Here is a 24524-nt window from a genome sequence, read left to right as displayed (position 1 = left end):
GCTTCTGCGCATGCATGTGACGTCATTTTGAGCATCTGCGCATGCACGAGCGGCGAAACCCGGAAGTAACACGCTCCGTTACTTCCGGGTTTCCGCGGAACGCAACCTGAAAGCGCCCAACCTGAAGCACATTCAACCCGAGGTATGACTGTATTATTATTATTATTATTATTATTATTATTATTATTATTATTATTATAGAATAACGGAACACCTCTCCATACACATTAGTATGACAAAATAAATAATAAAATCCTATCTGCTCTTAACAAAGAATCTGACTTCCTTTTTTAAAAGAAAAAGGAGTTATGTGTTGTGGAGTGCAATCAAATGCATGACTACATAGAAATAATTTCCACTGCATCAGCAGTGCCTCGTGTGTCCAAGATTGCAACCTCAGACACTGTATGGGGGTGTAGAACTTTCCACAGAGGAGCATTAGAGGTTTTATAGGGAGCTTGAGGGACAGCATCCTTCCTGAGTGCCCAGAGATTTCTTTGGTATGTGCCGGCTAACCTGCACTCACAGTGCATTATGAACAAATGTGTCTACATCATGTTCCACTCCGGGGGGGGGGGGGCACCACCACTACCAGATCTGCAAAGCCAGTGAGCAAGCTCCCTATCCTTCCACAACTCCCCAGGGATGTTGTAGCCTTTCTCAGCCTCCACCCTAATCTCCCCTTACACCTTCATGCACTGTTGCTAAGACTTTGGCCCAAAGACCTTTATTCTACCCACATAAGCAGGATTCAGTGTACGACTAGAACTCGCTATTCCAAGTAATTCTGTATTAATAATAATAATAATAATAATAATAATAATAATTTATTATTTATACCCCACCCATCTGGCTGGGCCTCCCCAGCCACTCTGGGCGGCTTCCATAGAAACCAAAAATACAGTAAAATATCACACATTAAAAACTTCCCTGAACAGGGCTGCCTTAAGATGTCTTCTGAATGTCAGGTAGTTGTTTATCGCTTTGACATCTGCTGGAAGGGCGTTCCACAGGGCGGGCGCCACTACCGAGAAGGCCCTCTGCCTGGTTCCCTGTAGCTTTGCTTCTCGCAATGAGGGAACCGCCAGAATGACGGGGGTGGAGACGCTCCTTCAGGTATACTGGACCGAGGCCGTGACTTTTAAAGACGGCTCTCCACCCTTGAAGAAAATACTTTTAAAAAGCACTGCCTACACATCCCAACAGCACAAAAGATCCCACTAAAATAGATTTCAGTAAGATATTTTGCTTCTCGTGGGACCATACTGTTACCTCTCCAGCTTGACCAAGTATTTAGCTCCACTGGGAGGCTGGCAACGTCCTGCCTACCCGTCCATAACCGACAAGCTACAGAAGGCTGCCTTTTTATCTTCAGGGTTTTCTCTTTGCCCAGGCAGGGGAGTATTCTGACCTTCCTCATTCTCCTAGCACTGGACAGCCTTGAGGCTGATCCTAGATTTCCAACACACTCCTAAAGGTCAGAACCAGTCTTCAGGCAGAAGGCGGGGCATGGGAGGGTTGCACATCGCTTGAGCTTCCACCCTGAACACTGAAGTTCACTAGAGTTATTTTTCTTCAATTGCACAAAGGAAAAGAAGAAACTTGTTCTTTCTTCCAGTTTGGTTAGACGTGTCAAATGCCCCCAAAAGACATAGCTGCACACAGTTTACATGAAGGGCAACATACATGGAAGTAGAGAATCTTGGCTACACAAGAGCCCATACTGTAAAGTTTAACCTCTGGCTTCTTTAGCCTGTGCCACTGAAACTCAATTTAGCTCATAAGGCAACAGATCTTGGTCTGTCTAGCCCAAACACAGGCCCTTGGAGATGAGCAAGATTAAGACATCCCATAGTTTCTTCACGCCAGGCATTGGAGAGGGGAAAACAGTAAGAGGGACCAACATCACTTCTCTCCTTCACCAGAGCCTGGCGCAATATGAGGTCTGAACCTTTCACCCACCACCCCTGCACCCAGTTCTGTATGAATCAGAAGGCAGAAGGGAGGGGAGGGAGAGATCTGTCACACTCAGCAAAAAAAGTCTGTCACCCCAGCTTCAAGTTCCTGAAAGCTGCAGAGAACTTGAGCAAGCAGTAGGGACTATTGTGATGAGCATCTAAGACAACAGTGGCTGGCACAGAGGCCAGGGTATCCACCTTTTGCAATGTCTGAGCAAATCTGCCGGATATTATATTCAAAGCCCAAACCTCTGGTCTTCTGGTTTTAACACTGAAATCAAGACCTCTGCTTCTATGTTTAGATCCAGATTATGACAGGTTAGCAAAATCAGAAATCCATGCAAGCTTTGTGAACTCAAGGCATGGAGAATCTGTTGGACCCCCAGTATGACCACCTAGCCTAGTATAAACACCAGCCTTTCAACTTCCCTTGTGGGAACATTAATGGGAATAGCCTTAGCTAAGTACTGAATGGGCCATCCAGGATTAATAATTTGCCATACACACACTTAGCATACAAACTTAAAGGTAAGGAATTTTGGCTCACATTGCTTTGCTGTAGGTAGCTGAAAAAGAAGACAGAGCTCACTTCCTTATGACCTGTTTATTGAGCATTCATTCTGATTTGTTTGCACAAAGTTTGCAGGGTTAAATGAAGTTGCATCAAGCAAATGCTATCCCATGCTTTCCAGAGCATTTTCCCTGTCACTCTCCTTATCACAAAGAGTTCAGTTTGCTAGGGGAAGTGAGTTTGTTATGCAAGAGCTCCAAATCAACTTTAAATGCGGGACCCGAATTTACCAGTATGTGACTCAAATCTCACCCAAAATAGAAAGAGCCTGAAAGAACCCACAGCTGATCAAAGCAGCAACCAATTCCTTTCACTAGGAAAATTTCCACATACTGAGAGAACACTCTACTAATATCTTCACACTCAGCCCTACACCAGAAGAGAAACAAATTTCATTCCCCCCCCCCCGGGTGGGGGGAGCCTTGCTCCTGTAGAGAGGCAGTTGGAGGAGGGGGAAGCTGCTCATTCACCCTTCAAGGTCTTTTTCTCCCCACTACCAGCAAACTCACACACAGAAGTGGAAGTGTTCATTGCATTTCACCATTTACCTAATTGGACTTTAATGTGCTGAATGGTTGGCCATTAATGAGATTTTACTTTTTATAAAGACAGGGAGAGAAAACAAAGAGAGACCATCACAAATGAGGAGAGAAATAAATGGTGACAATTTGCAAAGAGGTAGGGCGGCTGTTCGAGTAAGCAGAGAAAGTTAGAATTATGGTATCCGACTTCCAGTTCTGACACTGATTTGCCAAGCAAGTCTAAATGATTCACTACTCACCTGTGTTTTCCCCACCCTCCGAGCTGCAAAACAGGGACAAACGCAATTCTATGGATCCACAGAAACACTATAGGACCTCTTGCATTGCCTAGAGCCAAAGTTGCAAGGGAATATACATTTATGTCTGATATTTGGATGCAAGAATCTATGTAGTATTCTGTATCATTGACCTTTTTTAGACATTTTGTTGAGGTTTTATGCTGAGCAGGCAGTGTCTCGAACGAAAAGGAACTAATATGATATAAATGTACAGATAAAAAATAAATGCATGCTTACCCCCACTCCCCTACAAAAATACACAGAGAGAGCACAGAGCTGTGAGACAGACACTCGATGGAAGGAAATAGAGAAGGCAATTATCAATTGCAATAAGAAAGGACAGAGTTTTCCCCTAAGTCAGAAAGATAGAGGATCACAAAAAATCCTTCTTGAAGCTTACTCCTTGTGCCCCTTAAAATGGTAAAGGGACCCCTGACCGTTAGGTCCAGTCACGGACGACTCTGGGGTTGCGGCGCTCATCTCACTTTACTGGCCGAGGGAGCCAGCGTACAGCTTCCGGGTCATGTGGCCAGCATGACTAAGCCACCTCTATACTCTAAATACTTAAATTCATGTTAAACCATCAGCCACTTGCCTGCTGAGCCAGATATGCTGGGAATCATTTCCCAAGCAGTGATCATAGGTGTTGGGGTATTCAGCAACAGCTAGTTTCTCCCCACCGCCACCCCATTCGCATAAAAGGTATCCTTCTTACTAACAAAACACACACACAAAAAAAAAAAAACTGCAAGCAGGATGTCTCTTCTAGGGACAGAAGCTTCAAGCAAAGAATTGGTTAGATGATACTACACAAGAAGGATTTGGTGATAAAGCTGCACTTTCTGCCTCAGCCTTGCAAAGCGATATCCCGTTGAAATCCATTTGCTGCTCTCCGTCCTGCATCACTCCTGCTCTTTTATTTACCCAAATTGCTACAGGGAAGGATTGCCTCTACAAGAGGTGGAGCTCATTTACCAACAGCCAAAGATTTATAGACACTCGCGACAGGGATGATCAGACTCGTTCGTCACCCCGAAACAGCCAGAAGAGAGTCACATCCCTCTCCTGTCTGCAGTGACAGATGTCTGCTGCAAGAGCTCTAAGAGCAAAGCTCCTTCCTTCTTTGCGTCCTTACCGTGTCTCAGAAACTATTAAAACTACGCCTTCAAGAACATCAGATCCAAACTCCAGGCAGTTACAGAGAACAAAGGAAATGTCCCACATTCAGTACCACCCACCATGCCATTTAGTTGTTAATTTTATTTATTACACTGCATCTCACCCTACTCAGGGTAGCATTTAGCCTCTCAACAACTCCATGAGATAGGTTAGAATGAGAGTCTGTAACTTGCCCAGAGCTCTCTGAAGACTTTCATAACCAAGTAGCAATTTAACCTGATGTTCCACACCCACAATTCTAATCACCGCACCACACTGTGTGACGCTGTACTGCAAAACACAAGTGAGCCTGTCAGGTTTCCAAAGTAGCAAGGAATAACTTCAAGGAATTTGTTGGCACCACTGAGGGCAGATGCTCGTAACCGCACGACTTCTGCTGTCACATTACCTTCCTTCTGCAGAACCACTCCCATTCACTGTCAGCAGAATTGGTAAGACTCACACAAGTAGAGCAAACACCGAGAGATTTTCTACACCACACCACACTGAGGGACCCAAAGCTCCAGCTTCTGCAAGTGGATCCACACAATGGCCACCCAAGCAGGGGTTTTGTGTACACAAGCTCTTCATCCTTGCCCTCTGACATATTGGTATCTACACGATACAGCCTTTGAAAAGTTAGTTACCGGGAGCTTCCATTGCTACACAACACAACAGCTATTTTGCTGGTGGGAATCCAGTCATTCACCCACAATACCAGCTGGGTCCTCATATGCTTCCAGGTGCAATTCTAAGTGCTATTTATCACCTATCAGGCCCCAAATGGTATGAGACTAGGATATCAGAAAAAAAATCTCTTCGTGCATGAGCATTGCTGCACACTACAGTCATCAGGCAAGGCGATATCCTGCTAACTCTTATAGTACAGAGAGCGAGGCAAGGGGGCCAGGCCATCTCCGCAGCACAGCCTAGATCATGGAGCTCCCCACCCAGGGGGACCCAGCAATCTACCAAACACAGCAATGACATGCCCGGCCCTCTCCTTCCACTCCACAAAATTTAGTTGACTGAACTGAGGTCACACGGTTCCACACGCCTGCTGCTGCCACAAGCAACCAATGATGTGGAGATGGGGATTCTGAAAACGCAGACTGTTGGGGTGTTGCCACGTGAAGGAAGCTCTAGTCTAGTAGGTGTCACTTGTGTTGTTTCAGGCGGCTGCCAGGCATTTACCATCGCATCAAGCGTGGCCCTTAAGTTTGTAAGCCATCTGAGCAGGACCAAAACTCTGTAACGTTTTGTGCAATGCTTGGAATGCTGCTGCCATGAGCAAATGCTAAACAGAAGTAGCAATCAAAGTTATGGTATCCTAAATACGTAAGCACTTTGCAGATTAAAAAGGACAACTAATGTGCACGAGCTAAAGTGTCCTGTTTTATATATAGACCCGTCAGATAAAACGCTCGAAAGACAAGGCAGGGAACCAGCCCCTCACTTGGTGTCTTGGCTCAGTCAAGCTGCACAGGGAAATCCTCTGGCAAGCGTCAAGTGTCTAGAATTCCCTACAGGGAGTGGCACTAATAGAAAAAAATTACCCCAGGCAACTCCTTGGCTCTACTAGGATTATGCGACAACATCTCAATGCAGAACAGGAATCCCAACAGTGTGCCTGGCATCCTTGCTCGAGGGTGCACCAGACTGTGCTTCGAGGAGACTAGCAACAGCTGCAAAAAAAATTAGCCTGACCTGGCATATAAAAGGCTACAGTCCCTGGACAAAATAAAATTTCAAAAAGCTCCTAAAAGTGACAGCTTTTTTGCTGGAAAAGTAGGCAAGGATGTGGCTGACATACCCCTGGCAATAGAACCCCTTTGTTTGGGAGAGACAGCAGTAGTAATAACCCACAGAAGTTGGGCTCCTCCAGACAACCTATTTATTGAACATTCATCCTGATTTACTTGCAAAAAGCTTATGCAGAGGTTGCTTATTGAGCATTTGTCCCCATCTATTTGCGGGAGAGTTATGCAGCAATTCATCCTGCAGTCATCTTGATTTGCTTACTGGGTGTTCAGACGTCTTCTCATTAGACACTTTTCAATGCGTTTTCTTGTCACATTCCTAACCGCAAGAAGTCTGTTTTGTTTCTTTTTCAAAGAATTTATTGTGCTAAGGCAGCGGAGCACTTTAATGCACTTTAACTGAGCAAACCTAAATTTCTTGGTGTGAGCTTGAATCCCTCCACAATAAACTGATGTTCTGGAGGCAACCCTCTGACAAACCTGGTTGGGTAGACACACTGCAAACATCACTGCACTGATTGTCCCTGTGAGAAGCACTTCTGCATGGAATCTGCTTCTTAATTCAGTACAGACAGATCACTAGATCACATTTTGTGCTGATTTCTCATATGTGATTGCAGCTTTATGTGGATTGCTGAAAATTAAAAGGGGGGGGGGGACAGATCCAAAATCTAATGGGAGCCCTAGCTCAACCTTCCCAAAGCCTGATAAGCAAGGTGAGGGGTTTAAAAAGAGCTTTCCCTTGAGAAGGCCCACTCAACACCAGCTTCAGATAGGTACGGATGGTCACATGGGGCAGTTCTGGCTTCACACAATTTTGCCTCTATGTGCAGTAGCTCAGAATGTAACCCCTGCATGTGATGAGATCTACCTGTACCAATCCCTCGAACTACAACACATGGTACCTCGGGTTAAGTACTAAATTCGTTCCGGAGGTCCGTTCTTAACCTGAAACTGTTCTTAACCTGAAGCACCACTTTAGCTAATGGGGCCTCCTGCTGCCACGGCGCCACCGGAGCACGATTTCTGTTCTCATCCTGAAGCAAACCTGAGGTACTATTTCTGGGTTAGCGGAGTCTGTAACCTGAAGTGTCTGTAACCTGAAGCGTATGTAACCCGAGGTACCACTGTATACTTCCAAAATAGGCAGGCCCTTCCCACTAGAGGGCCAATAAGGCATACAGATTTCACAGAATCATATATTTGTAGAATTGGAAGGGACCACGAGGGTCATCTAGTCCAACCCCCTGCAATGCAGGGCTCTTTTGCCCCGAGGTCGGGCTTGAACCCACAACCCTGAGATTAAGAAACTCATGTTCTAAGATGCTCCCTTTCATTGCAGAGATCCATTAGCATAAAAAAAGAGTAATCCGTTGTGCTTGATTTCTCTCCAGTTACAGGGAGGAGGATCCAGTACATAGATGGGGAAAGGTCAGAGAGACCTCCGTTCCACTTGTGCCAATGCACACCACAACCAGCACAAGAAGAGCTCAAACCAACATCAGTAAGGCAATTGGCAAAGCTCCATATGAGATATAAGGGGACTAAGGAAAATCTTAGAATGGGCAGAAACATCAGGCCTACGTACCATGCAAAAATATTGATTGTGTCTACAAGCATCCTTTCTTCCTCCAACCTTGGACATCTGACAGCACACACTTCCCCATTATCAGAGCAGGACGTTTATGAGCATGCTTGTGACCAGCAAGCAGTACAGGAAAAACCAAAGTGCAGCCTTTTAACAGCATCCTGAGAGCAGCATTCCTGTTAACTCTTCTCTGGCATGCATGGGAGTAATTCAAGCAAGGTCTTGGCTTGCGTTCGAGATAGTAAGTGCAATTCTAACCAGCCCACGCAACTCTTTCCAGCTGAGCAGGTGCCAGGTTGCAGCTGCCCTTGCTGTTTGTTTCACAAACAGAACTCATAACCCCTATTCCCACCAGAAACAACTCCAACTCCCAAAGCTTGCCAGCCAAAGGGACTAAATTAATCCCTGCCCGTAACCCAAATCACAGCGCTGCACTACAGACTTAGGCAGATGTATGTTCCACTGAATTCAGTAGGGCTTACTCCCAGGTAAGTGGGGTTAGGACTGCAGCCTTACTCACTGATATGGCAAAGATGAGACCTGGGGTGTAGGAGTGCTGTGTGTACACACACACTTCCAAATTCTGTGTGTGGATTCACACAGCATATGTGGATAGGGATAATGTTGCCATTAGTCTAAATAAAGCAGAGCAACTGTACAATTAAAGGATCAAGTGGTTAAGAAGTTGATTTCTGTGATAAGCCATGGGTCCTACGATCAGACCTGGCTCAGAAGAGAACTGTAATTGATTGGGTACCACAATAGTACTCCCATTTTTTCAGATGGCAATACTCTGCTTTAATATTTTAACCAGGGCTTGCCGGTCCCCGAATTCTCAAGGGCTTTGAACGAAGAAACAAAATACACGGGTCTGTTGGCCATGCAGATGCAAAACTCAACATGGATGAAGCTTTCTGGATGACCTTGGGTCTGTCACTTTGAGAAATGATTCTAGGCATGGCCAACCCAAAGGTTCCATACTGCCTTCCAACTGCTCATTCCTGTTCTGTGCCTGAAAAGGTCTTTCAGGATCATAGCGGTCAACTTTTCCCTTTTCTTGCAAGGAATCCTATTCAGAATAAGGGAATTTCCCTTTAAAAAAGGGAAATGTTGACAGCTATGCTCAGGATACACAACCTGTGGTGGCTCACCAGTCTAGTTCACTTCCCCAGACTGAGTCTCCTGGTTCCAGTCCCTGAGTCTCTGGCATTTAAGTGCAAGATCATAGAATTGTAGAGTTGGAAGGGATCACAAGGGTCATCTAGTCCAACCCCCTGAAATGCAGGAATCTTTTGCCCAATGTGGGGCTCGAACTCATGACTCTGAGATTAAGAGTCTTGTGTTCTACCAACGGAGATGATCCTTTCTTTGTGTTTTCTCTTCCCCCACCCCCTCTTTGAACGGGCTCTCCCTAGAGTTTTGTATCCATCTTTTCTGTTTCTCTTCTGAGGAAACCCAGTCCCTCCGCTTCCACAAGAAAACAGAACCTCGGGATGCCAGAGACCTGGGTTCCTTACACAGGGCGCTCCTCTGTCATATTGGAGTTTTGTGGCAGGCGGGAAGTCTGTCCCATTCAATATAATCTGGCTGACTGATTTCCATCAAGTTGGTTTGTAACACCTTGATTGAGCTAAGTAGCTAATCTTATCCCTACAAGCAGCAGGGTGCAGATTGCCAAGCACCAAGGAAAGCTTAACAACTCAATTGCACTGCCTAAATAATAGCACTTCCATTATTAATATCAGAGTAATGAACCACAGGTACGTTACAGGTACCCTTCAAGATTGTTCCAAAGACAGGCAGCCTCACACATAGAGAGGCAATTTGCAAGGACAGGATCTCCTCTCGCTTAACTCATTGAGAAAGCTACTACTTGAAAAGGTAGCAAGCCTTTTCAAGTTATAGCTTTCTCAATGAACTAAGGTAAAGGACCTCTGGATGGTTAAGTCCAGTCAAAGGCGACTATGGGGTGTGGCACTCATCTCACTTCAGGCCAAGGGAGCCAGCGCTTGTCCACAGACAGCTTTCTGGGTCATGTGGCCAGCATGACTAAACCACTTCTGGTGCAATGGGACACCGTGACAGAAGCCAGAGCACACAGAAACGCCATTTACCTTCCTGCCGCAGTGGTACCTATCTATCTACTTGCACTGGTGTGCAATCGAACTGCTAGGTTGGCAGAAGCGGGGACAGAGCAATGGCAGCTCACTCCGTCACACAGATTCAAACCACCAACCTTCCAATCAGCAAGCTCAAGATGCTCAATGGTTTAGACCACAGAACCACCTGCGTCCCTCTACTAGGTTTGCAGAAACTGGGACAGAGCCTACTTGAACAACTGAAAGAAGGAACTCTTATTAGCCTTCATAATGATCCTAGGAATGGGGTGAGGGGCTACTGGCACTACTAAACTTCACAACTACTAAACCAAAGGGAATCCTTGCACGTTTAGCACATAGCTGGAAGGGGCCTTGTGGGCCATCAAATCCAATGCATCACTCAATGCTGGAAACCCAGAGCCAGAATGTCCCCAACACATGGCTGCCCAGCATCTGCTGAAAGGCCTCCAGTGAAGCAGAGCCCACCACCACCTGGTTGGTTTCATTGGTTGGTTCCATTGCTGAACTTCCGTTACTGTTAAAATACTTCTTCCAATGGTGAGGAGTCCGATGGGCGAGGAGTCCGATGGGCGAGCCGCCTTCTGTCACAGTGCTGCATTTGCGGAAAATTATGTGTGATTATCTTGCTGCGACAATGCAGTTATTACAAGCACAGATCCCCATGCCCACTCTATTCTCTGCTAAGGCCACATGACAATCTATATTGCAATGCACTCACAAGATGCCCTGGTGGTAGTACGAAAGCTTCTGGTGCCAACTGGCTAAGTTGCCTTAATATTACTGGGTAGGGTGGGCAGGCAGAAGGTCACTGGCCACCATGGGTTAGAAGCCTGAACAGGTCTTGCCAGTCTTCAGCAGCCTAATGTTTTCCAGTTTTGGACTCTCAATTTCCACCACTCCCATCCTGGCTGAAGCTGGTGACAGTTATACTGGAGGGCTGGTCTCAGGGCCAGATAGAGGGCCCTGAGAAAGAGAAAAGTAAGGTGGGAAAGAGAATGGGCAGAGGGGAAAGCTGAATATGGAGCTGTAAGAGACAGAGAGAGATAGGGAAGTCTGAAGTTCATAGTTTGATTTGAAATAGCAGCCAGTTTTTTAGCTGCAGGCCTCTCGTCCTCTTTACTAGCTCAGGTGAATGAAGTTATTTTCTACCAAATCACAGTTAATCCTTTTGTCATTAACGTGGCTGTCACAGAATTCCATCTGAAAACTGCGCCAGCGCCTTGGTAGCTCAGGCCCACATATGGAGTTCTCTAAAGAGTTTGCTGCTCTCATCTCCATCCCACCTCCAGGTGGTCAGTCCCAACAGCTACTAGGATTTTAATGAGCCTTCCAGGCCTGCCTCTGGCAACCAGATGCTCCTTGACAGGGTCTTGATATGTCAAATCACAACATTATAACACATTCATCCTAACAATCTCTTGCATTCTGTGCATTTTAGTTCCCTTTTAATGCACTGCTCTAGATAGGCCACATGCACAGTCGTCCCAAGGCACATGAAGTGGTGTTACAAGTCCCTTATGATTATAAACTTTTAATCTATGAAGTCAACCAGCACGGACTCTGATCCGTTTGGTGAAGATTGCAATTGCAAAAACTCCTTCCTCCATATATATAAGGCTTGCTAACTTTTGTTATGGTATAAGTTTGTCAGAAGCTTCATTCACAGCACTTCCAATATACACACAGCTTTAAAACATTCAAAACAAAAAAGGCAGCTGATCCACAGCAACAGCATTTTGCTTTCATTTGGCTTCCAACTACAAACCTCAGACTAATGCTCCGGAGTCCTCTATTACACATTGCCCCTTACATCCCACCCCACCCCCATCCTGCCCAATTCTGAAGGCCTGGCAACCTGCCACAGGGCTGTTGTAACCCAGCAATTTGGAATCACAGTTTTACAGCCGGGTTAAAACTGAGGCTCCTGATTACAAAGAATTTGCAGTCTAAACCAGACCCTACAAATAATGGCAATAAACTGCAGAAAGGAAGGAAGGAGCAAGAGCAAAGGAAGATGCTAGATTAAGCAAATGAGAAGCGGGAGATCGATGTCATGCAAATAGAGCTATAGATAAATACTGCTGAAGGGAAGCAATGTTCCTTTGGCAGAACCTGCCAGATCGCCTTTTTAATGTATTTGTAGTCTATCACTGTTTATATTTGAAGACAGAGTTATAAAAGCAGGAGTAAATAACCCCACAGAAGGAGGCTGAGATCAGGACCAAAAAAGAGGAAGGCGGCCACTGTATAGAAACAACCACAGATAGCAGATTTCTTTTTAGGGAAAGAAGGGGAAACAGGAAGACAAGGAAAAGAAAACAAGACAGAATATAGCCAGGGCTATGTGAATGCAGGGTTTTCATGTGTTTGCCACAGAAGATGGAATTAAAAACTTTAGCTTTCATTGATCACTCCCGCCCCACAATTCCTAGCTCTCAAGGTTGCAGAGTAGAGCATGATGATTCTCAGAAACAAGTTGGGCAGAGATCCCAGTGGTAAACTGATGACGCTCCACTGTTCTCCTGTCTCCCACTCCTGCAAATCTGTAAGCCGCTGACTCTTGCTTTCCCTGTATTTCTCTCCCTCTCTAGTCTGCTACTTGAAAACAGAAATAGGTGCATCAGTCAGTTTCAGGCCTTCTGATCCTAACAAGTCCACACTCTAGCCTTTACACTGGGGTAACAACTTGATGCCCCAACTAAAGCCAGAGCCCTTCAGAAAACACGAGAAGTATCAGAACAAAAACACCACCTTTACAGAGACCTCATTTATGCATAACTCTAAGCCAAACCATGGCTTAGCATGAGTGAACAAGCATATGCAGGCTTCCAGATCATGGTAGTTTTCCTCCTTCTCTGGTTGTTCTGCTCATTCCCTCTGTTGAGGTAAACCAAAGTTTGGTTTGGCATGTCGTCCAAACCTGGGTTTGTGGTTTATCTCTCCCAGAACAAACCTTGCTTATGGGTCATGGTTTGTCTGCAAAAAGCTAAACCACAACTCTAGGTCCAGACAACATGCTAAGCCAAGCCATGGCTGGAGAAGGAGCAAAGCAGCTGTGACCTCCTCTCCAGGAGCCTGTGCATTGGCTCATTCACACAAAGCCATGGTTTGGTTTAGTGTTACCTGTGAAGCAGGCCAAAGTTTGTCATTTCACCCCCACTCCTCACTCTTTTAACACTCCAGTGCATAATTACAGTGAAATTTAGGGTAAAGTTTTATTAGGAAAAGCAGATACCAAGAATAAAGTGAAGGAACAAACTGCAATATAAAATAAAAGCACTGGCCATTTTCAGACTGTCAGTTCCGAGGTGTCACCTTTCAGAATACCAGCTGCTGTTACAGCATCTCTCATCTTATGGCCAATGATGGTCCAATACAGAAAGCAACCCAGCTTCTCTGCCCAAATGTGTGTAGCCCAGCTTCAACAAACCTTTGAGCTGGTTGCATCATTTTAGTGCCTTTCCATTTCCGCTCCGACACACATTTCAATGCTCAGCAGAAGCAAATACACTACAAAGAACCAAGAGGCCTCCCAGGGAGTCATGGGATGCAAAGTGCACCACCACCCAATGTCAAGGGGCAGGGAGGAGGCAATGCTACACTTTACAACATTTCCTGCTGTTCCATAAGCTCTTTTTCTCATTTCACCTGCATTTTATTGGTATGGAAGATGGCAGCCTCACCCTCCTCCAGGCCTCTTATTAAAGAGCAGGTTGCTACAACCCGAGATTGCATCACTATTAATGGCTACCTAAAGCCATCAAAAATTGATTGAAAGAAAACAGGGGAAGGCTGATATTATTTTGTTGCATTTAAATCCAGCATGATTTGGGCTGCCCAGGTCTGGATCATATTAAGTGGAAGATGAGGCTCTGCAGTGATTGAATGATGGGGAAGGCTCTGTATTAGAGCTCAGGGACAGCTGGCCAATCCAATTTGGCTTCCTGCTCATAAAACACCAAGGCCCATACAAGTGCCTTGCTTTCACAGCAAGTGGTTTCCTACCCCCCTCCTGCTGCCAGTTTTTAAAGATGAAAGAGCAAGCAGAACACTTTAAATATTAACCTAGACCCTCTCAAAATGGACACAGCCCCAATACACAGGGCCTTGGTCCTGTGAGTAATAATAACCATGAGTTATTACACTGTACTTTGAAATGACACTTTTTATGAAACACTGAGGGGCACCTAACAAGGTGAGTGGCTTGGAAAACAAAATTCTTATTTTGTGTGTGTGGAGCAGCATTCAGAGTCCTCTCAATTATTCCCTCATCATAACTACTATGTATAAGGCACTCTACTGGAATGCTAGTCCCAGTCCTAAAAGGTTTACAAACTTTTTAAAGAAAAAGATGGAAGAAGACACCTCCAACAAAGAAGCAAGACTGTACAGTACTCCAAAATGAGACCTTTTTTTAGAAGACTAAGGGGCATCTAGCAGAGGCAAGTTGCTTGCTAAACGAATTTCTTATTTATTCCAATTTGTGGAAATGAACACAATTCATATTTTAGTACGTTTATATCTCATCTTCCTTCCACTATGGAACACAAGGCAGCTTACCTGTGGTATTCAGGTCTCCCACCCAGACCCAAACCTGCTTCGCTTCAACAAGGTGGCTGCATCACATGCCCTTGGAATCCGAGATTCTTGTGTCAAAGGCTGGAGAGCAAAATCCGAAACCACAACCCCCAGTCTTAATTCTACTGGGCACATGTATGTGAACCAGTCCTCAGTCACTGTCCCCCCCTCCACCCCAATCACTGGCTTCTCCCTCACTGTGTATCATGCACAGGACTGGCATGATTTGCAAACTTAAAAGAAGAAGATGGAGGTAGGCACCACCCAGAAAGAAACAGTCGCCTTATTCCACCTTGAGCATGACAATCTGAACCTGGCAAAACACCTACTGGCTAGCATGGCCTTCAGCAGTCATTGCCTCCCCCCACCCAGCTATGCTTAACGCAGGAAGCATCATTCCCAATCGCCAGCTAGCAGAGTGTGCTTGCCAACAGGAAGTGAATTCTCTTACACAAACATGGCCACCATGGTTACAGGACTTCGCAAACTCTCTAGGCAGACGCCTTGGAGCTTAGCCCAGGTTTGAAATGAACTGCGTTATATATTTCCCCCCCCCCCAAAAAAAAGGGGGGGATAAATAAATACAAGTTCGCCTGGAGCAGCCCCACTCAGCATGTTAATGCCGATTCAGAGAGCAAGGCAAAGAGGCCTAAAAATACATTCCATTATTCTAACCGGACAAAAAAAGTAAACAGTGCCAAAGTTCCTAAGGGGGAGTGAGGAGGAGGGAGGTCTCCTCTGCAATGACTCAGACAGCAACAATACAATGCGACGCAGTGGCAAGTCCAGAGGCAGAGGAAAGCAATGCAAAAAAAACCCCCCAAAGCACTAAAGGCTGCCAGCTGCCTTGAGAATGTTTGTCGGTATGTACCTTTGCTTGACTCACATATGTGCAGCAGGAAACTTGACATCAGCTGGAAATCTGGCCTAACAGCCGCATTGCCGACAGATCCAAATCATCCCCCTTTTATCCCAAGCTGGAAAGGAAATTTGCTAACAGCTCCACCTTTAAAAGTGGCCAAGAGACCCTTCTTGTTTCAAACTCTGGTCACAGCTGCTCTGTGAACTACACTGGGCTGGAACCTCTGCCTGGCTGGCTGCAGCCAACGCACACAAACTTCAAGAGAGCCTTTCATTGTAAAGCCGCTTGCCTGCATCCCAATCACTTTCTAGTAAAGGTGGTGGAGAAGGCTGCTCCTCCCTCTTTAGAGTCAACAGAAGCCAAAAAAAAGATCAGGATGTCTTGTGATTTTTGAAGCAGCACTGAATAGTTCAGTGCAGATGTAATGTTTTCCAGTCTCTTGACCATGGTTAAGAGATCTGAAGTGCCCCTCAGACTGGAGCCCACCCCACCCCACCCCACCTTGCACAACCCTCCTCCCCTGTCCCACTTCAACTCCTCCCTTTCCCTGTATTATATCTGCACTAAACCAGTACTGGAAGCCCTAGTTAGAAGCAGGTTTCAAAGGCTAGTTGAAATCTAGCTATGGATTTGGCAATCGTAGATTTGGCTCGCACTCATTAACAATACTATGAAATTTGCAGTGGCATGAACAAATGTACTGGTTTCTCAGATAATACCAATTGGGAGGTATCAGTGTAAGATCTCTGAAAACTATTTTAATTAGCAAAGTGAGGCACCATCAGTTACAAAACATTTTCAATTCGAAACCTTGGCAAGACTGTAATAGATTTAGAATTGGGGGGGGGGGTCCCCAACAATTCTTCCAATCGTTACGTCAGTGCAACCTTTTCAGCTTACCAAATGGAATGACCCCCCTCCACCTTCCATGTACTGTTCTGGGGGTTCTCTTGGCCCACAGAGAGCCTTTGGGAGGGCACACTGGCAGGAATTAGGGAAGCCTCATTGTGCAAGCAGAAGTCCTTGAGCAGAGCTTCCACTGATAGATAAATCACAATGGGCGGGATTCACCCTTCCATTTAGTCTGAAAAGTATTTTCTGTTCCCTTTCTTTCAAATGTGCTCCAATTTATGATTCAGAAACACATTTTCAATGTTCAGATGCCACAGCAACCAGGTTTTAAACTCTGAGCTTTCTCTGTGCTTTCTTTCCACTTTGCCCTACAAGACAAGTCTATAGCTGAGTTCAGAAACCTGTGGTCTAGCTCCTATCATCCCTGAGCATTGGCTATGCTGAATGGGGCTGATAAGAACTGGAATCCAATGACATTCTGAGGGCCACACATTCCCCACACTTGAAGGTCTACAGTTACACTGCTGGACACAGAGCCCCAAAACGATGAAGTATGAACATCATCGTTGGACAACCTAACAAAGTTCTCCATGAAGGTCCCAACTGGAGGGAGAAGAAAGGACAGAGAGTGAAGAAAGGGTTGTGAGTGGAAGGCAGCCCTTTTCCCATTCTCTGGACCCCCGGGAAACCCAACAAACCTGCTGTACCTGGAACTAGGTATGGAAAGTGCAGCTGAATGGGACACAGCTGTGGGCAGCCTGAGGAAGTAGAACCCACTTTGATGTCTGCCCATCAACAGCAAGTCTAGAATGAGAGACTAGGGTGATGTCTGCTGTATCCAAGAATTCTTCTCATTGTGAGATTTTTGTGGGTGAGCTGAGCGTTTGTTTGGATTCTGGGCAACAACCCAGAGGTTGAGAGGGAAGGTGTGTGTCAGAAGGAAAATGAACTCGTATTTATTCATATATATTAGTAAATTTGTATTAATGTAACATTTCTAGATGTATTTTTGTAATATTTCATTTAAGTTGTCTGTTGTTGCTTCTGTTTTCTGTACACTGCTTAGATATATATTTTAAATATATCAAGCGGTATAGAAATTAAATAATCCATCAACACTGTACAATGATTTATCTGTCCCATCTCTGCAACGGTGATAACAGCTTAATTAACATTCACTACATCATCATCATCATCATCATTATTATTATTATTATTATTATTCCACCATCAGTGTACACAGCACAAGGATATTACATTGTAAATGTAGGTATGTGTGTGGCAAAGGCAAGGGTAATAACCCAGCAGGAGGAATAGAAGCAAATGTAAAAGGGGGTGGATTTAAGCAGTTGCACATTCTTAGGCTTCATCTTTTCTTCACATGAAGATCAAGGGGTTAAAGGGTCAATAGAAAAGCCATGTGTTATTTTGAACAAAGATATAATAAAAAACAAGATTTCATAGGGGTGTGATCTCTCTTCCTTTACAATTCTGCACATAGAGTTTCACAATGAAGCATAGAAGGGAGCCAGCTCACCACCATATATTCTGAATATTAAAAAAATCTTCACGCTGCATGCAGAAAGTCACTTTTAATCTGGTGAGTGATCACTTCAGAGACAGAGAGCAGCATTTCTGGACTCTGATTACAGAGGCAAGAAAAAGAACATGATGCTATGACCTTAGCTATTCCTGATACCAATGTTTAGGTCACATATGTACATAACGACTAATTAATAATATAGTACATTAGAGTGCAAAATGCTTATTAATAACACCTATCCCAACCAACTTTACAACAATTTTGTGATGCGGGTCACTAGTGCCATTACAATATGATAAATGGGGAGTTAAGATGTAGAGAGAAGGATCTGTTCAAAATGACTAATGAGTATATGTTTGAACTGCAAGTAATTTCAAAGCCTTCTGGTTCCAAGGCCTACATTGAAGCACACTAGCTCTCTGAAGAAAAAGGCTATGAAAATGAGCCATAAGTGAAACCTTGGGCTTCACATCTGCTTCCTAATCTCTGAGCATCTCTGCAACTCTAAAGCTGCTTTACTCATTTCTCCTAGTCTTCTAGAAGCAAAAGTAGGCACTAAGAGAGAGAGAGAGAGAGACACAATTACCAATAAACAATTTAAGTCAACGTGCTTTGTAACTCAGAAACCCACACACCTACTAAAAATTCAGATCAGCAAAGCAGTATAATTCCTCTGATATAAACAGCAGTGTTCCTCATTTAAAAGAACAAAATAATTCAATGTCCCGATTTTCTAGTGTAAATTAAGTCATGCAGAAAACTCCTAGGTATCTTGACAGGCTGGCCTGGTGTCAAATACAGACAGACTGCCCTGTAAGACACTCCCAATTTCAGAGATATTTGGTTTTCTTATATTATTGTTTTAAATAAAATTAGTAAAAATAACTTGACCCCATGTCTAAGTTTTAACTCCACTCATTACAAGCATGTGATTTCATACTGTCCAACCTACCTTCCAACACTTGCCTACCTAGCACATTAACAACAAGACTTTCAACAGGAACACAACAAGTTTTTATTATCTTGTGCTCCATGTGAAGATAAGTCACAGTAGGCCTGATTGTTTCAGATATCTACCAGAGACATAATATTCCTTATGGCACTGCTTATTTAACCACAAGTCTTGCTATAACTTGTTTTTTTCATTACAGATACTAATGACATCTAAATGCATGACAGCATTAATTTAAAAGTCTTTTCAAGATGGCAGGGAAATAAAAGCTCAAAATATACATTGTGAGTAACTTATGAGTCCCCAACTTATGAGTCCCCAAAACTAAAAGTCTAAGAACACACTTAAATTGTAGGGGAGGGTCTGGCTCGTGATGTTAACTCGGGAAACCAGCAATTTAGAAAATACTTGCCTACATGTAAATTCATTAACACAGTCAACCAAATGGCCCATCTACAGACTTATCAGACAGAAACAAACTGAATCAGTATTTTCAGGGAATGGACTCAAACCAGGATCCAAAGAAACCTAAACAATGGGCACATGGCCTTTGGTTTAGACTCAGTCTGATCCTTATGTTTCCCTCCCCTTATGGTTTTGATCTATGGGCTACTTTTAAAATGAGGCTGCATTTTAAATTGCATTTAACCTGTATTTTAAATTGGGTGGTTTTTTCTATTATGTTTTTACTGTAATTTTACTGGTGTTAGCTGCCCTGAGCCCAGCTCTTGCCAGGGAGGGAGGGGTATAAATAAAATGTGTTGTTGTTGTTGTTGTTGTTGTTATTTATTTTTATTGACTGTGATTCACTGGGTGTTTGTGCCAATTACAACTAAGGTACTGTTCTGAAAGAAACTTAGGTTGCATCCACACCTTCTGCTTCTACTACAGTGGTACCTCGGGTTAAATACTTAATTCGTTCCGGAGGTCCGTTCTTAACCTGAAACTGTTCGTAATCTGAAGCACCACTTTAGCTAATGGGGCCTCCTGCCGCCGCCGGAGCACGATTTCTGTTCTCATCCTGAAGCAAAGTTCTTAACCCGAGATACTATTTCTGGATTAGCGGAGTCTGTAACCTGAACCGTCTGTAACCTGAAGCGTATGTAACCCGAGGTACCACTGTACTGCAACAGAAAGAGTGGAGGACATTGTTCGTTGTTGCAAAGAACTTGTTGTTGTTGTTGTTGTTTAGTCGTTTAGTCGTGTCCGACTCTTCGTGACCCCATGGACCAGAGCACACCAGGCACTTCTGTCTTCCACTGCCTCCCGCAGTTTAGTCAAACTCATGCTGGTAGCTTCGAGAACACTATCCAACCATCTCGTCCTCTGTCGTCCCCTTCTCCTTGTGCCCTCAATCTTTCCCAACATCAGGGTCTTTTCCAGGGAGTTTTCTCTTCTCGTGAGGTGGCCAAAGTATTGGAGCCTCAGCTTCAGGATCTGTCCTTCCACTGAGCACTCAGGGCTGATTTCCTTAAGAATGGATACGTTTGATCTTCTTGCAGTCCATGGGACTCTCAAGAGTCTCCTCCAGCACCATAATTCAAAGAACTAGCAAAGAACTAGCTCCCACCAATATCATTCTATTCACAATAGACATGACAACCACACAATGTGGTTCCATAGATGTCTCAGAAGCACAGCACCGTCTGGAAGCACCCAAAGTGATGATCATAAGTTAGATTGCTATTTCCACTGAATGCAGGGATGGGGAACAGTGGCACTCTAGATGATGCTGGACTACAATTCCCATCATCCCTGACTATTGGTCATGTTGGTTGGGGCTGATGGGAATTGTAGTCCAGCCACATTTCCCCTGCTCCTAATTAATGGGACCTAGAAACAGCAAGAAGGAAGTAGAAGAAACAAGGCATGGACTAGGGTTATACCACCTGCTAAGATGCACAATGGTGGTTATTCCACAGGGCACAGCTCATGAACACTTCACATGCCACCTTGATATAGAATTTAGTATATAAGGACACTAGGATACAGTGCTCCATCGTGACTTATTACTATGGCATTGCATGCTGGAACCTGTAGTCTCATCTCCACCGACAGCACCTGTGGTCTAATGATAACAGGAACAGAGGTGTCAGATGGCTGGATTTATGGAGGCCTTGGGCTTCTGCTTATCAAACAATGCAGCACCAGTACAAGCAAAGTTTTATAGTCCAGGTAATGAACAACAGGTTTTGAGAGGAGGGTTTGGAAAGACAAACTGTTTGAGTTGAAAGACAAGTCATTCTGCAGCATTTTAAAAGGGCATGCAGTAAAGTATCCTAATCTTCTACATTATCAGAGAAACAATGAGGCCCATTAGATTAACAAGAGGCAGCAGGAAAGGAATGACTCTCCAGACTGAAAAGAGAACAGATATTGAATGAAGACAGCACAGGTAATCATACATAAACACACACAGGCAGAGAGAGAGAGAGAGAGAGAGAGAGAGAGAGAAGGAAATGGGCAGAAAACAACCAACACTTATAGCACACCACCTCAAATTAGGACCAGAGGCCTCTTTAAATAAGGGTTCTGTTAATAACATGGCAGTAAATTAACTAGTACCCAAAGGCTTTCTTCCTCACCAGATGGTTCCCTGAGACTCTTGTGCATTATGGCAACTAAACGAGATTTCAAATTCTGGTTAAAAGCAAACTTTGCTTAATATTAATTATGATTTAAGTTAGTGTCAACATCACCCTGGTTAAGCCCAGGACAAATGTGCAAGAGAAGGCGGACTAGCTGGAGAGTCTCTGGCCCTCTGCTCATCTATTAAGCATGAAAGTATTTAGGACTTCTTTGGTCATACAGTCAAACAACATCAGTGTAATATGGGCATATGCACCTGCTAATTATTATAACTAATCAATTATTTTCATTGGCAGACCAGTAGTAATATCACTGATCTGGTAAGATGAGTCAGCTACACCAGTGGCAGCAGCATGCCTCAGTAAAAGGGAAAAAGATAAGTGTGCAGTTTCTACCCTCAACATAAATTCATCCAAGGACAACAGAAGGACTGTAACTCACAGTCTCATTAGCTGCCAAGCCACTGACTATGAGGTCCTCTGAAATCTTTATTATTTATTTGATTGGCAAGCTATATAGTTATTGGTTAACAAGCCCTGAGAGAGAGTCTTCAGGATGCTCATCTTCCTACTACAAAAAGTCTTAATAAATAAACAATCTGCCAGAGTTCCTTCTGACAGACAAGTTAAGAAATATATGAGGCATGTTAGAAAGCTGTGTGTGTGTGTGTGTGTGTGTGTGTGTGTGGAGAACAAAGCCAGGGTGTTTGAGAAGAACTTTCCTACTGACAGCTATTCTGTTTGGACAAGAGAATTCCTTGCAGTTTCGGTCTGAACTGAAATCTTTTCCCTCTGCGTAAAAAAACCACACATTCCGCAGTTTCGAGAGCTTCCCAGAGGAACTCACCCTCTCACCTTTTAGTCACGCGATCAGCAGAGAGCCTCTCCTCCACTTTGCCTCCACTTTAGTGTTCCCTACCTAATTCCCGAAGCCTCTTGCAGAGTTTCCGTAGGCCAGAGCTGGGGGAAGGGGTGGCGGAAAGAGGGACTGGACAGGCAACTCTGCAGTGTCCCTTTCCATGCTCAGCGAGGAGGAACAAAAAAAGCATGAGAAGGGAAGGTGATCCAATAAAAAAGCAGAAGTCCCTCACCCCACTCTATCACAAAGAGAGGCTTCAGTAACCTAACAAATGTCCCCGCTCCTAGACTATTCTTTCTAATATTATAGGTTGTATCTACTATTCCCTCTATACACAAATGTTCAGTTGGAAATCTTCAGTAACAAGCCTCAGTTCTCTCACCCGATTCAGGCGACTCAGCACCGATCTCAGCCCACTTGCAGCTTCACCAAAAAGGCCTTGCCCTTCACCAGGCAGAAGTTTATTATCCTCATGAACAGCTTAAATACAGTAGCAGAATGCTGAACGCCAAATTGTTTCTGTACTTGATGTTGCGAGCCACAGGGGCGGGGAACATTTGGCTCTCTAATTTCCATCAGTCAGCAGAGTCAACGTTCAGCGATGATGAGTGTTGTTGTTCAACAAGATCTGGAGCACAACAGGTTCCCATTCCCAGTATTAAATAGTTTGGGGATGCCTCCTACGGGAAGTAACTGCCCCCACGTGCATTTTTAACTTATGATAAATAATCAATGTCTTGCAAGTCCAGTGCGGGTGAACAGCCTCACGCTTCCAACCAAGACAGAAACCCCTTTTTAAAAAATGTGAATAATTAAAGTTGATTTTTGTGCACATAATATACTTGAACTCTTCACCTTCTTCCAGCCTTTATATCCTAATGCAGAGATCATCAGGCCCAATATTTCCACAATTTCACTTGTAACAAGAAAATAAAATAGGAGCTATTTCGTGGTATAATGTTACTTGTCTGTTTGGGATTTTTCATATAAATGTCAGTATCAGTACAGAATATGCTTTACCACATAACTGTGATGCCCTTAGTATTATTATGTAGCAAGGAGACAGACTGCACCAAAGGGTTGAGTCACACAGCAAAAAATACTCTTCAAAACCCCAAATCTAGGGTTGCAATACATCTGGGAAATCCCGGACATGTCCTCATTTGCAGGGGGGCAACATTTACATTTTAAAGGAAATATTCAGGATTTGGGGGGCTTTATTTATTTTTGGTGGGTTTTTTGGCTGGGGCAGCTTGGGCTTGGGCAGCGCGGGTGGCTCTGCATGCCACGGCCTCTGCCAGCCCGAGCTGGTAAAGAGGTGCGCAGGCATGGTCGTGGCAGCTCCGCACATCCGCCCAGCTCAGGCTGGCAGCGGCTCAGGCTCTCCTCTTTTTTTCTTTTCAAGATATGGCAACCCTACCAAATTGTTGTCTGGAGAGCAGAGCAGACCCAGTGAATCAAGAAGCTGGCTAGATCTGCCCTCAATTGTATAAGTAGTTTGTGGCTTCCTAAAATCCACTTATTCCCAAGATGTTCTTTCTAAACACCACATTAGCAGACAAGGTACAGCAGAAGTAGTATAGCTGGACAGCCACACAAGTCCTTCTAGATCAGGGGTCAGAACCTTTTTCAGCTGTGGGCCGGTCCACTGCCCTTCAGACCTTGTGGTGGGCTGGACTATATTTTTTTTTTGGGGGGGAGGGGGGAATGAACAAATTCCTATGCCCCACAAATAACCCAGAGATGCATTTTAAATAAAAGCACACGTTCCACTCATGTAAAAACACCAGGTGGGCCTCACAAATAACCCAGAAATGCATTTTAAATAAAAGGACACATTCTACTCATGTAAAAACACACAGATTCCCAGACCGTCTGCAGGCTGGATTGAGAAAGCGATTGGGCCGCATCCGGCCCCCGGGCCTTAGGTTGCCTACCCCTGTTCTAGATACTCCTGGTATATAGTACTTCTGCAATAAAAGGGTTGGCAATTTTAGCAAAAAGCAATGAGGTGTGTAAAAAAAGTGCAGCCAATGACAAAGCAAGATTTGCTGGTATCCCGTACCAGAGAATTTTCCTACAAAGTACATGCACATACGTATACTGTATACTATTTCCTTCCAACACTTTATGCTGACTATATTTTTATTAGCTACGTTTGTATTCCACCTTTCTTCTATGGAGCTGAGAAGCACTTTTACCTCACAACAACCCTTGGAGTTACTGGAGTTAGGATAAGAAATTTTGGCTTGCTTTAAGGTCCATCATTACAGTCTCTAGCCAAGAGAAGGATTTGATCCCAAGTTTCCCACAGC

General features: G+C 44.3%; 1 protein-coding gene and 1 long non-coding RNA gene across 5 annotated transcripts in view; one reads left to right on the top strand and one right to left on the bottom strand.

Moving 5' to 3' along the window:
• The window catches only part of PLXNA1 (plexin A1), a 313030-nt gene that overhangs the window by 266262 nt on the left and 22244 nt on the right, over positions 1–24524 (bottom strand). The gene's annotated exons all lie outside the window — the stretch shown is intronic.
• On the top strand, positions 20832–22216 carry LOC307210187. The gene is made up of 3 exons (XR_013835910.1): positions 20832–20937; positions 21062–21157; positions 21648–22216. It is a non-coding gene; the product is annotated as an uncharacterized lncRNA (long non-coding RNA).

This window comes from Podarcis cretensis (genome assembly GCF_951804945.1).
Source record: "Podarcis cretensis genome assembly, chromosome: 2".
Classification (NCBI taxonomy): domain Eukaryota; kingdom Metazoa; phylum Chordata; class Lepidosauria; order Squamata; family Lacertidae; genus Podarcis; species Podarcis cretensis.
Note: the sequence above shows the minus strand (reverse complement) of the source record. Positions and strands in the feature narration are given on the sequence as shown.